Genomic DNA, 12,638 nt, shown 5'->3' with positions numbered 1-12,638 from the left:
ACACTTTAAGCTGGTACAATTTAGTTTTCATTGTGAGAGTTGAACTGGTTGTACTGGCATTCACACATCTTCAGTGCTATGGCCGACTAGAGGTGCAGAGAAGAGGAGAACTAAGGGGGTTACTCCCCAGCAGAGGGGGGTTACTCCCCACACAGCAGTAGCAGAAGACTCTACATGTTGATTTTCCTCAGATACCGAGGCCTCTGCTTAATCAGCTTCATATGTGCATGTGATTCAGAATTCCTGCTTACCCTTTCACACCTTGATTTTAGGATACTGTAAAAAAATGTCCCAAAGGAAGCTGCCTGTTACCTCACTGCTGCTGTTTCACTTCTGCTTCATCTGATTATGCTTTTGCTTCCCTCTCCTGGCTGATTTCATCCTAAAAAAATAAGGACAAAATTGCAAAGCATAAACCAATACTTTCAGAGAAGGCAGAAGAGAAGACATTCCCTGTTCTACAAGCCCTGCTGCCTCATCGTTTGACAACTGAGACTTAGAATAGAAATTATCCAGAACTTGTGAACTCCCGTCTCAAACCTCCTTGTCATCCTGATATAGCTAACACTCTGTCCTCACACCAAATGTTAACCTTAGGTACATCAAGGACAAATACCCTGAGTTGTTCTGAAGAACTTGGAAGTATTCCTGGATGATAGTATTAACTGAAATGCCACATACCTTTGTGAACATATAAATGGGAGAGATCTGACCAAGCTTGCCTAGGATTTATTTTTGGGGGGACCCAAAACAAATTTCAAAGGGGAAAGATGGGAGTGGGGTTCCACTTAAGTTTGCATTTGAAGCATTTTGAGAATTTTTTCAAGCCTCTACCTCAAAAATATCACAACTGAACAAAAATTTAATGTTAACTGGAGACCGCACAAATTCTCTTTTTGACAGTGAATATTTTATATTTTTACTATACAGGTCTGAAAGTTAGTTGTAACTTCTCTAGGCTTCCCTCCTGTCTCATAGCATTTTAACAAGCAGCCCACATTCCCACTAAAAATAAGGGCACATTTGCATTTTTCCTTTAGATATTCCTAAAAATTAAAAAAAAAATCTTATTTTTCTGTTTTGTTTTCATGACTCTCCAACATCTTCCTTCCAGTCAAGTTCTTTTCTCTAGTCTTCTCCCCACTTCAACTATTACACTGAAATTCCCTCTTTTAAAAAATGACCTGAAACAAATTGCCGTTGCTATTTTTGTACATTTTCCCAGTCTTTTCTAAATATTCTCCCTAAAGCATGGGAATCTCTTCTACCATGACCCATTAATACTACAAAGGGCAGCTAGTATCTGTCACATTGATTAGATCAGTGCTCTGTGAGGTAAGCAAAATTCAGGGAATAATGATGAATCGATTTTTGTTTTCTTAAAACAAATTGAAAAAGGCAATGAGCCCACAATTCATTGTTCTATCTAGTCCACATACTGAACTTAATTAACTATTTAATTAAACAATGAATTAATGCTGTTAGCAAAACGTGATATGGGTCATGCCATCCAGTCTTCCTCTTCTTTGCCTCCCCTCCTCCATCCATCCACTCAAGTTTTATCTCCACAACAAAACAGAAGCCTCTCTTTGTTACAGCTGCAACACTAGCGTCATTGACTAAAGTACTCATGTGTCCAAAAATAACCAAGCAAGCGTCCATTCTGCTTGGAGCCATCTAGCATCATGTCCTCACGCTTGGCACATCCCTTGAAATTCTACACCTTCTCAGAGGGGAATTAAAAAACAAGATCCTGGCTACTTGTATACATTTAAAGGGACAATGACTTTGTTTTCCTCCACAAGTTAAGTATTTCCAAAGCGCTTGAGATACCTGCATATCTTAGCAAGCATTGTTCAGAGAGTTATTTTCGTTGCTCTTGGCCAAATTCCATGAAGGGTAATTACTCCCTACCTTGAATTTCCCAGATAGTTTTATATGATGTTTTTGTTTTCTTTTCTTTTATAATTTTTCTGGCATCACATAAAATCTTTGCCAGCATACATTTTACACATAGATCCAAAACAATTTCAGGTCTTGCTTAGTAAATAGCAATTACAGAGTCATTCATCTGTGTAGCACAAAGAAGTCAGGCTCCTCAACATTAGGTACAGTAAGATAACCCAAATGCATGAACCTAGCCAAAGAAGCCATTATTGTTCCTGCTTTTAGAAAAAAGGAAGGAAGAAATTAGATGATTTGCTTAGCTCACGTAACAAATGTGAAACAGAACGGAGAACAAAATCCAGATCCCTTCTTTGTCAGTCTTCTAGTTAAGAACTTACCCTTGATTTTTACAAAAAAACCCTATAGGATTGGTCCCTTTTTGATCTGTGCTGTAATCTTTTTCACGAAACAGATTTCAAAATCTACCCCAGAAACGGCTTCATTTCATTGCTACGTGAAGCAGATGCTACAATCGATACAACTCGCAAAGCAAAAAAAGACAGTTTCATCTTAAAAAGCGTTATATAATCATTTGGATTGCAGATCACTAGGGAATAAAGCTTGTTTCCAAGATCAGTTAACTTTTTTTACCTTCACATTCAACTCTGGAATAATTTTTGACAAGATGCAAGTGGAAACATTGGCCTGGATTATTTTGTTTTGTTGATGTGTATCAGAACAAAATGAGAAACAACAACAATATTTAACAGTGAGCATAGCTGTACCCTCTTTAGGAGTCCTAGAAACATCAGACACTGGGAAAACAAAGGTTTGATGGTTTATTACTGCTGTCAACAGAAGTCCTAGGCAGGTTGGAATGCTTCTTATGGAGATCTTGGTTTGAATTGTCTCATGGCCAAAACCACATTTCTAAATGCAGGGAGTAACACTGGATAAACATCATTCTGGTTCATGCAAATTTATGGCTGTCAAGTTGGGCCCTGTGGCTGGTATTTTCCAATCCACTGTTTATTGCTTCCCCAGCCTCCCCCTCAAGACCAATGTCACATCATTTACAGAGGAATTTGGTGATGCATCCAGAATTAATATATTTCAGAATTCACTCATGGTGACAGGGCTTTCCTGGTAAATAAAACACCCATCAGTCATGACAAAAGCAAGGTACTTATTCCACAGGAGTCCCATTTTATTTAGAGCACTCTGCATCACATAATCCATGCTGTGTAGATGGCAAACATGACACTGAAACCAGTGGCTTCCTACAATTCGGGAGGCAAGGAGCGGCCAGGCTCTGTGGAACTATAAATTTGGCAACATTGGATGAAACTAGTGCTACACCCAGGCTGCTCGCAACAGTTATGCTGATGCTGGCACTACACAGAGAAATCAGAAGAAACAGCAAGCAGAGAAGGAATCTATTTCAAGCTGCTGCAAAAAAACACCTCTGCAGCTTCATTTTCTGTGATGGCTGTTCCAGTTTCTTGTGGCAGATCCAAAGTCCAGTTGTCTCATACTCATTACTGTTCTAAAAGGACAATAGACATATAGTGTTTTAAGCAAACAATTGTCTCCTTATGCAATGTTCCATCTAATAGAAGGAGAGGAACACTGAGCAAAAACATGGCCAAAAAACGAGAGAACAGGAAAATGAAAACGGGTATATAGATGACTTAAGAAATAAAAGGAACATTTTGAGCAAAAGAGCAGAGAGACAAGGGTGCAAAGGAAAGAGGAAAGGAATACACAATTTGTGGTCTCTTCTTGCCTCTTCCATGAATTACCAAAGTGATTCATGTAACCACAGGTAGATTTTCAAGTGCTCAAAACCTGCAGCTGAAGTCAGATCGAAGGATTTCACAAAACACGCCGCACCTTGCAGCTCAGCTGGCCTTGGTCTGAGCTCCCGGCTACTAACCCGCTCAGAACATCTGCAAAACTCCGTCTTCTGCTCCGTAGGTAGGACACCAGGTGGGAAACTCAGAAGACTTCACTTTCTAGCGCTGTCACTGATCTGCTCCATGACCTTTGCCAAGCCATGAGCGGTATTTGGGCATCAGTCTCATACGCGGCCTGTGGCCGTGCCCCTGCCACCAGCCCCCGCCGTGTGCCATCTTGTGAGGCAGGCAGCCATCAACCGCCAGGGAGCACTCCCCTGCCCACTCCTCCTCCTGCCAGGGGGTCCCGGGTGCCCGGGCCAACGACCAACAGGGCACAACAGGGACACGTGCCATCACGTGCGCACTGCCCATAAAAACTGCAAACTCCAGGTGAGGCTGTGTTTGGTGTTGTAGGTGGGTGGTAGGGCTGTGATCCTTTGGGCTGGCTGTGTCCTCCGAGGATAGAGTTGGGGTTTTATGAGTACTTTAAACTGAAGTCATGGTTAAAATAGCCTGGTATGCAGAGGGTATTAGATGTTAGCTTTTTTAAATGACCTGATTTGTAGAGGGTCCAGGTAAAACAAAGTTTTGACTGCAACAGCTTTGTTGTGTCATCATTCTACTGAGAATCCCTAAAGAGTCTGCCTGTCTCCATAGTGTCGGGTGATAGTAGGCAAAGAAGATTTTATGAGTTTTAAATTTTGTTCTTATGCTGTGTGGAAACAAAAGTTTTCCAAGCTTTGAAATGCACTTTTTTACAGTGTAGTGAAAAACTAAGGCCTTTCAAAACCCTTTTGTTGTTGTTTGGCAAGGTACAGAGAAGGAAAGAAAGAGACTCAGCCTTTACTGATGACGGCCAACAACAAATTTAATTAGGGCACTGGTTTGCAATGTGACAGACCAAGTTCAAGATCTCGGACAGAATCAAGCAGAACAAGAACTTATATTGAGTCTCTTGTGGGAAACATTTACTAGGAAAAATCAAATTAAAACATTGTACCTTGCATTCTTATCTTAGATCATTTCATGGAGATTACATCCTTTCTTTACATAAAATGTTATCATTAGCTTTGTCTCCAGGTATGGTACAATACAATTGCCATCAATGTGTTTGAATAAACTCACTATTGTGTTCACAATTTTGATAAGAACTGCTCAAACATACTCTGAGAAACCAAACACTATTTTGCTGAGACCCAAATGTTCCATTTGAAGCATTGCAGGCTGCAGCTCCATAAGCTTTCACTCTTTGTAACTGATTTATTGTTCCTGTAGCCTTCCTTCTTGCGTGCCCAGGTAACTACAGAACTGCTTTGTGAACCAGAGCACTGAACTTTGCTACTGTCAGAAACATCGATGCAATCACAGCCTCCCTTCTGCTGAATCTGGACTGCCCAGGACTGATCAGAAGAAGCAGAGTTTCGTTTCTGCAAGGTCTGTGGAGGAAGAAATGTCTGATCCCTTTGGCATGGAAGCCAGTACCTTGCTTAGCTTGATTTAGAGACATGGATCATGAAGGCTTATGGTGTTTAGCAGCAAGATAGTTATCCTGGCACTTTTGCGGGAAGTCGGATATCATGGAACCCCCTGTAGTTGCTCAGTGAATTGATGTTCTTGGTAATTTCCTGCCTGCTATTGGAAACATGACGGATAAGCTTGGTGATTTCGCAGAGCCCCTGCAGAGTCCAGGGAACTTCCAGTTTGTGGGAAATATTTCTAGTTGCTGTCCAGTTTGAACTGTAACCAAGTTTTGGAAAGGTGAAGTTTCTCTCAAACCAGAAAACTTGTTTATTTTGGGGCTGAGGGTAATTTTCTGGCACTGATTATTTACGTGCACTCTTTTGTGGCTCGGACTTGCCTGGAGAACAGCTCTGTATTTTCAGAGTATCTCTCCTTTGCCTTCCATTTTCTTATAACCTTCTGCAATTATGATAAAACATGGAATGTGACAAACTGACTTATTCTAACCTTGCGGTTCTCTGCCTCAGGGCTATTCAGCCTTGGGTTCAATGTCACCAACAGGAGGCAAGTAGAGGAGGCTCTACACACAGCAAAACCAGAAACAAGCAGCTTTGTAAGGAGGAGAACTTGGAAAGTCTCATCTCCAAGACATATATGCCTCACAGTTGGATTCTCTGCTGCCTAGTAGGATGCAAACTTTGATTAGGCATTTCCCACAGATGAAACATTTTAACACCGCTTTTCCAGTGTGGATTCTCTGGAGTTTAATAAGGGCCAAACTCACTGTGTAGCCTCTGTCAGAGCAGGCAAAACATCAAGCTGTACCACATTCTCTTGGAGCTGTAAGCAGCTGAATATCCTTGAAGCATCCACTACTACAAAACCTAATCAAATTGTTCATTGAGTCAAAAGCTACTACAGGAAAGCGGACAGGCATAGCGCATGAACGTGTAAGCCTCGTTTTGGTTTAAGCAATGGGGATGGGAGAAGATTACTTTCTACTTCAGCAAACATAAAGGAAGAACAATGAAACTGCAGAAATGTGGCTTTACCCAGTGGTCTGGCTTAATGCTAGGAATAATACTTTTAGCTCCATGCAAGCTCTCAATTTACTGTTACGCAAAATAAAAGGAGTCAACCTGAACCACTTTTTAATAATGAAACCTTGCACTAGTGGCTCACATGAACTCATTTCACTTTGCATGCAACACACTAGGCAAACATTATGTGACTAATTATTGCACCTCAGCGCAGTGACTTGTTAGACGTATCAACTGGATCTTGTGTCCTCATGTGACCACGCTCTAAATTCCACACAGTTTATACAGACAGCTCGTTTCAAAGCTACCTGGATGTCTTTTGGATCTACCTGTCCTGTTTACTACACTGCTCATCGTCACATGGATATGCCATGCAAGTATTAAAACCTCCATAGTTTTTGCTTGAAACAAATGGCAATACTTACACCTGTATATGTATTTATGAATCCTGACCAAGATTTCCCTCTTTGGACTTAGCAAAACATCCTACTCGCCTGTCAACACCTGATTGTAAAGTTGTCAGCAGGGTCTGTATGTAAAGCCTGATCTAAATGTCACTGAAACTACTGAAGATCTGTTTATATTGACTTCTGTGAGAGCGGGCAAAAGGCACAACATACTCAAATCATTATTACTTTTTGTGCCAGGTTAGTGATAACATTTCTAGTTCTGAAATTATTGCATATTCACATTTAAATGAACACTGCAGCAGTGATTATATCAAGAACATTTCAGGTTTGTGTGCCCAGTCTTTGCTTGTGTCAGAGAAGGCACCAGCTCCCCCTTCCAAGGACTCTGAAATCAGTGTTTGGTGATAGAATGATGAGAAGGTGGGAGTCTAATTATAGATCATAAATGGCTGAGGTGCCCCAATGCCTAAAGGTCTTGGGGTTGTGCGTGTTCACTCTCTGAGACTTGGCCTCCAGGAGGGAATGGAGCACATCTCATGTGTTTGTGCAGCTGGGGTAACCAACAGCTAAACAAAGAGCAGTGGTTTTGATGGAGCTAGAGAAAATACCAGGGCTTTATGGGAGGAGGAGTGGAAATCCACATTTCCACTTTTGTCTCCTTCTTACTATTTAAGCTGCTTGCATGCCAGGAAAGGTCAGCTTTAAGTCTAAACCTGAGTGTTGGAACTGATGCATTTTTTTGGAAGGGCTAGCTATTAGCTGAAACTACAAGCATTTCTACATTATCTTTAAAATACCCTTTTGAGAGTACCTTGGCTTTAATCAAACAACAGAGAATAGAAATAGAATAACAATAAAAAAATGGACAATTTGATGATTTAGATGCAGGAACTTCTAGTATTCTTCTGCATACTTGTGTTTGCCCAAGAGCAGGGTTCATGTAGTTTAAATGAATTGATAATCAAGTATCAGTAAAGGGGTTGTTTATTTTTCTATTCCTCTGTCCCTCTTGGAGTCTTTTACAAAGTGACTTCTGGTTTAAAAAAATAAATGCTATCTTTTTTTTCTTTTCCTAGGACAGAAGTACCCAGATCTCTCTGTTTACTGTCAGAGAAAGCAAGAAACAGGATCATGTCAAAACCAGTATGTACAGGGAACCTCAAAGGGAAATTTGTTCAATTCCATGTAGTGAAGTAAGTGCAAAGAAGATAAAGGCACTGAAAGGGAAAAGGAGGAAGGTCAATAAGCGGAGTGATTCAGGGCTTACTGTTGTCTAGGATTTTTAAATAGTCTCTAGGGTAGGCCAATTAAGTATCACTGTTAAACAACTTGCCCTTTTCCTATTTCTCAGGGGTTCTCTCTACAGAGCTACTTTAAGCCATATCTTCTACTGCAGACCTTGAACGCATTGCAGTTCTGGGGTCTTTGAAGAAAGTAATACATTTTCCTTCTGGATGGCAGCAGTTGTCTGTGGCAGTAATACTGAGACATATTGGCAGGTTTAATTCCAAATAACTGTTTCTTTCATTGGTATCTTGTAATTAGCTTCCCATTTGCCAAGCGGAGAATGACTCTGTCTAAAGCACAAGCATGTAATTTAGTGATCAGAGTTCTGATCTTGAAAACCACCTGAGAGTTACTTTGTCATCTGCAGGCACTGGTGCATCCATGAAGGGTAACTTGCACAGTGGAGACAAAATGAAAAGAAAATGGCTGGGCCTGCTGCAACTTTTGTTCTGTTCTTGCTTCTCTGCGGATCAAAGATATGGTTTGGATTTTTAAGGGGATGGGGAGGAAGTGAAGTAGGAGAATATGTGGAAAATAAATAAGAAGGAATGGAGAAGCATGGGAAAAACAGCCTGCAAACACTGGAAGGTGTCTTTGGACTAACTAGGGAGATTCCCACCCATCAGGTGAATTCTTATAATTAAGTGGTAGAAGAGAATAGAGTTCTCCACATGTAAAACTTCATGGCTAAATTCAGGATAGCATATCACGTTCAGAACAAATGATACTCAAACCAGGACCAAGTTTCTTTAGATTATCGAAGTGAGGTGTCTTTCAAACTAAGCCTAGTTAGATATAAGGAAGAAATTTTAGATCTAAGGAAGAAATTCTTCCCTGTGAGGGTGGGGAGGCCCTGGCACAGGTTGCCCAGAGAAGCTGTGGCTGCCCCCTCCCTGGAAGGGTTCAAGGCCAGGTTGGACGGGGCTTTGGGCAACCTGGGCTAGTGGAAGGTGTCCCTGCCTGTGGCAGGGGGGTGGGACTGGATGGGCTTTAAGGTCCCTTCCAACCCAAACCATTCTATGAATCTAGTTTACAAAGCTTTTCAGGGCAATGATTAGATGAGTTTTTAAATAAAAGTAGTTACAAATAAGAATACTGAGCAAGTTCTTCTCTAAATTTCAGCAACAGTTACCAGCGGTTTTGACAACTCAAAATACTTGCTGCTAAGTGAAAAGCCAACGGCGTTTGGTAAGTAACAGACAACTGTTTAATGAGTTTTCCTTCTCTAATTATGTGATGGAAGAAAATTGTCTCTTGGTTCTAGAAACATTTCCATGGTCTCCTCTGGACTAGCATGAGCTGTGTGTGCTCGTCAACTCTGAAACTCCAGCTGTAAGCACTAGTTACAGAAAAAGTGAGAAACCTGAGGTGAAGGCATACTTTTTTGGAGCCTGGACTTTCACCTTTCCATGCTGCTGTTAGCAGACCATGTTATTGCAGGTTCTTCCTGATTAAAGTAGGATAAGACTGTCAGTCTGATTCATCGCTTACATGGTTGTTTACATCGATGCAGAGAATCTGCACTAAAAAAATCAGAATCTCTGCCCTGACTGTCACGCCTCCAGTCTCTATGTTTCTTCAGTATTCCCAGCCCCAGCACCATCATCTGCTGGTTCCAGGACCCTTCCCATCAGACACAGCTGAACAGCTTGCCAGACAGCTGCCTCTGGTACGCAGGGTCTCAGGGCACAAGGGGCTGCCACACTGCTCAACAAACCAGAGCATGTGGCTTCTAATGAGGGCCTGACACACAGAAGAGCCCTCCTAAGGAACATACTCTCCTCACATATCTTCACTTGCAGGTGTGCTCCCTGCAACCCCAGGGAAAAAAGTTAAGAAATCTGTTTACAACAGGGCTAAATGCAGCCACGGTGTGTAGGGAGCATGGCAGAGCAGACTGCCTGACCACAAATCACACCAGACTACTGGTTGTGAGGCTGCATTTCCTTATATCCCTGGTAAAGCATCTGCTTTGCATTGTTGCAGGTGAGAAAAACAAAGCGCACTGGTGACTTGGGCCCCCAGAGGTCCCTGGTCCTCAGAGCAGCCTAAGGAAATAGCCTCAGACAAGTAGCCAAGTTGATTTCAAGCTGTGTGCCATGAGCTGTTATAAATGTTTTAACTGAAAGGCTGCTCCTATGAGCTAGTTCAGTGCTATCATCCCCAGTTTATTTCCAATTAAAAAATTAGGAACAGAAAGCATTTACTCAAGGTCTCCAAGGGAATCAACAACACAGCAAGGATTAGAACTAAGGATTTCCTGTCCGATCTGCAAACCACACCTCTCTCCTGTTTACAATGTGAACTTATTCCCTAGCAGAAAAAGCATGTGAATGGAACAATTCATTCTGCTATTTCGGCCTCCCTTCCTTCCCCTCTCAGTTCGTTCCTGGCATTACCTTCAGATCTTTACAAACCTGTTACCAGAAGAACTGTGTGACAAAGCAAAGCAAGCAAAGAATGTTTCAGAACAGTTTCAGCTGCATAATGCCTGTTAAAATAAAGTTTGAAACCCTTAAAAAATACCCTAGAAATATTGTACTCTTGTTAATGAAAAAAATGAAACCGAAAGCTAAACTCATACATCAAGAGGTAAGTTAATGAATGACTAAAGCCAATCATGCCAGTTACCTGCACACGTCATTTTTTGCATGCATGACTCCAGCAATACTAGAGCGATAGTGTTACTAATCAGAGTAAGTTACTACTAATGCTTCCGCTTACAGTATGGCTTAACAGTCAAGAGAGTTTTAAAGAGATAATATCTTTAGGCTCTTTGCATTTGCTTTCCTTTTTTTTTTTTATTTTTTTTATTTTAGAAGTCACATTTTCACATTTCCCTCTGGAATCAAAAGCTAAAAACTCCTTGAAAAATACCCAGTGAATTTCTTATGTCCTTCTATGATTCCAGGGCTTAGGACGTCAATCTGTTCACACCCTTTAAATACCATGAGAAATTAGCAACACCAAGCTGATTGAAAGTACAAGACTTGACTAGAGCCTAGGATCAAGAGCAAGAATGCTTGAGTTCAAAGACTATAGTGGCATTTTATTCCAAATGATATATGTAATCATCACTTCCCACAATCCATGGTTCTTAAGGAACATTCCTCCTGGCAAAGTCGGATCATTGATGTGATAAGTTCATCCACCCTGCTAGCACTACACAGAGCTAGCAATTAACTTCTTACTGCAAAATGCTAGTAAAATTACAGGCCTCTTCAAAGTACAAAAACATGATTCCAAAGAGCTGATTGTGCTCTTTTTAGATCAGCTGGCTTTATATGTATGTTTTAGTAACAATGGCTTCAGTGATACTCACAAGATAACTACAGGGCTTGAGCTAAGACTTATATTTACGTATCCCTTTCGAAATAAATGTGCGCAGGTGTAATTCTTCCATCTGATACTGAAGGATAATAGCTTGTTAACTTAATTAATGCATAAAAATGCTTCGCCTTAGTAAGAATCTAAACCAGCAGATGCTAAATCCCACTATTAAAAATAACAGGGAAATCCTATAGACAGCAGTGTTTTTAACACGCTTGCTTTCAACTTCCTGCTTTTGTTAAGCAAAAGTGTTTCATAAAAGTGTCTGAGCCTTCTCTTTCACTTATTTAGATCACCTATGTAGGTTTATTAGTAAGGAAAAAATGAACACTTCTGTTCCCTCAGTAACACTGCAACCCTTCTCCAAAAAGAAGCATTTCTGTGTACAGGCCATGAGGGTTTGGAGATTTCAAATCAAAACAAAAACAACCAACCCCAAACAAGAACTAGTCAAGGCCCTTTGCAGTTCTGTATCTCAGCTCCTCCCCTTCCTGCAACGTGCCTCAGAAAGGTGGTGGCAAGGAAGGCTCTTTCCACCTGTGACTGCCTCTGTGCTTCCTAGGGATGCAGCATGTTATCAGTTAAGTCTATGCACAAGTGTTGTTTTCCCCCCCCTCCCCTTCCCAAGATATCTTTTTGTTGTGATTGTTGGTACTGCTGTTATGTTCCTTTCACTGATTTCAAGGTATTCAAAGAGACTGAGAAAAGTTAATTCTCCCCCTTCTAAAGACTAATAAGTGAAGAAGATCTTGATGCTTTTTAAAATATTCTCTGAGTATGGATTTACTGGTTTTGGTGTACCTTGATTTTGATCCTGGCACAAAGGACCTGTATTTTCAAGACAAAGAATGTGGTTTTTCTGTAGAATGCTGAAAACTGGGGCTGGAAAGGACTGAGGCCTCTCTTACCCTTAGGCAGGGAGCAGCTCTACTTAGATGATTCCCAGTAGGGGGTTATCTAATTTGCTCTTAAAAGTGCCTGGTAGTGGATGTACTGCAGATTTTCTTGGCAATGTAGTTCAGTGTTAAATCATTCTTGTTAGAAAAAAAACACTTTCTGAGTCCCTTGCTTTGTGTTCGTGGTGCCTAGTTTATGCTGACCTCATTTTGTTTCTTGTTGTTGTTGTTGTTGTTTTCCCTACTGCTAGTAGGTTTTAGATTTCCAAGTTATGTCCAAATTATCCTGAGGTGGAAGATTCAAAGTGCCAGGTTATCCTGAACTATATGTTTTGTTAATTGCAGCTACTAAGTTACAGGAAGGGCTAAGTCTTGTGAATCTTCTATAGCTACAGTTTTGGTTTCAATAGGATTGCTGGCTTCCCATAA

This window comes from Strix aluco, chromosome 28, assembly GCF_031877795.1.
Source record: "Strix aluco isolate bStrAlu1 chromosome 28, bStrAlu1.hap1, whole genome shotgun sequence".
NCBI lineage: Eukaryota > Metazoa > Chordata > Aves > Strigiformes > Strigidae > Strix > Strix aluco.
This window is presented reverse-complemented; position numbering follows the sequence as displayed.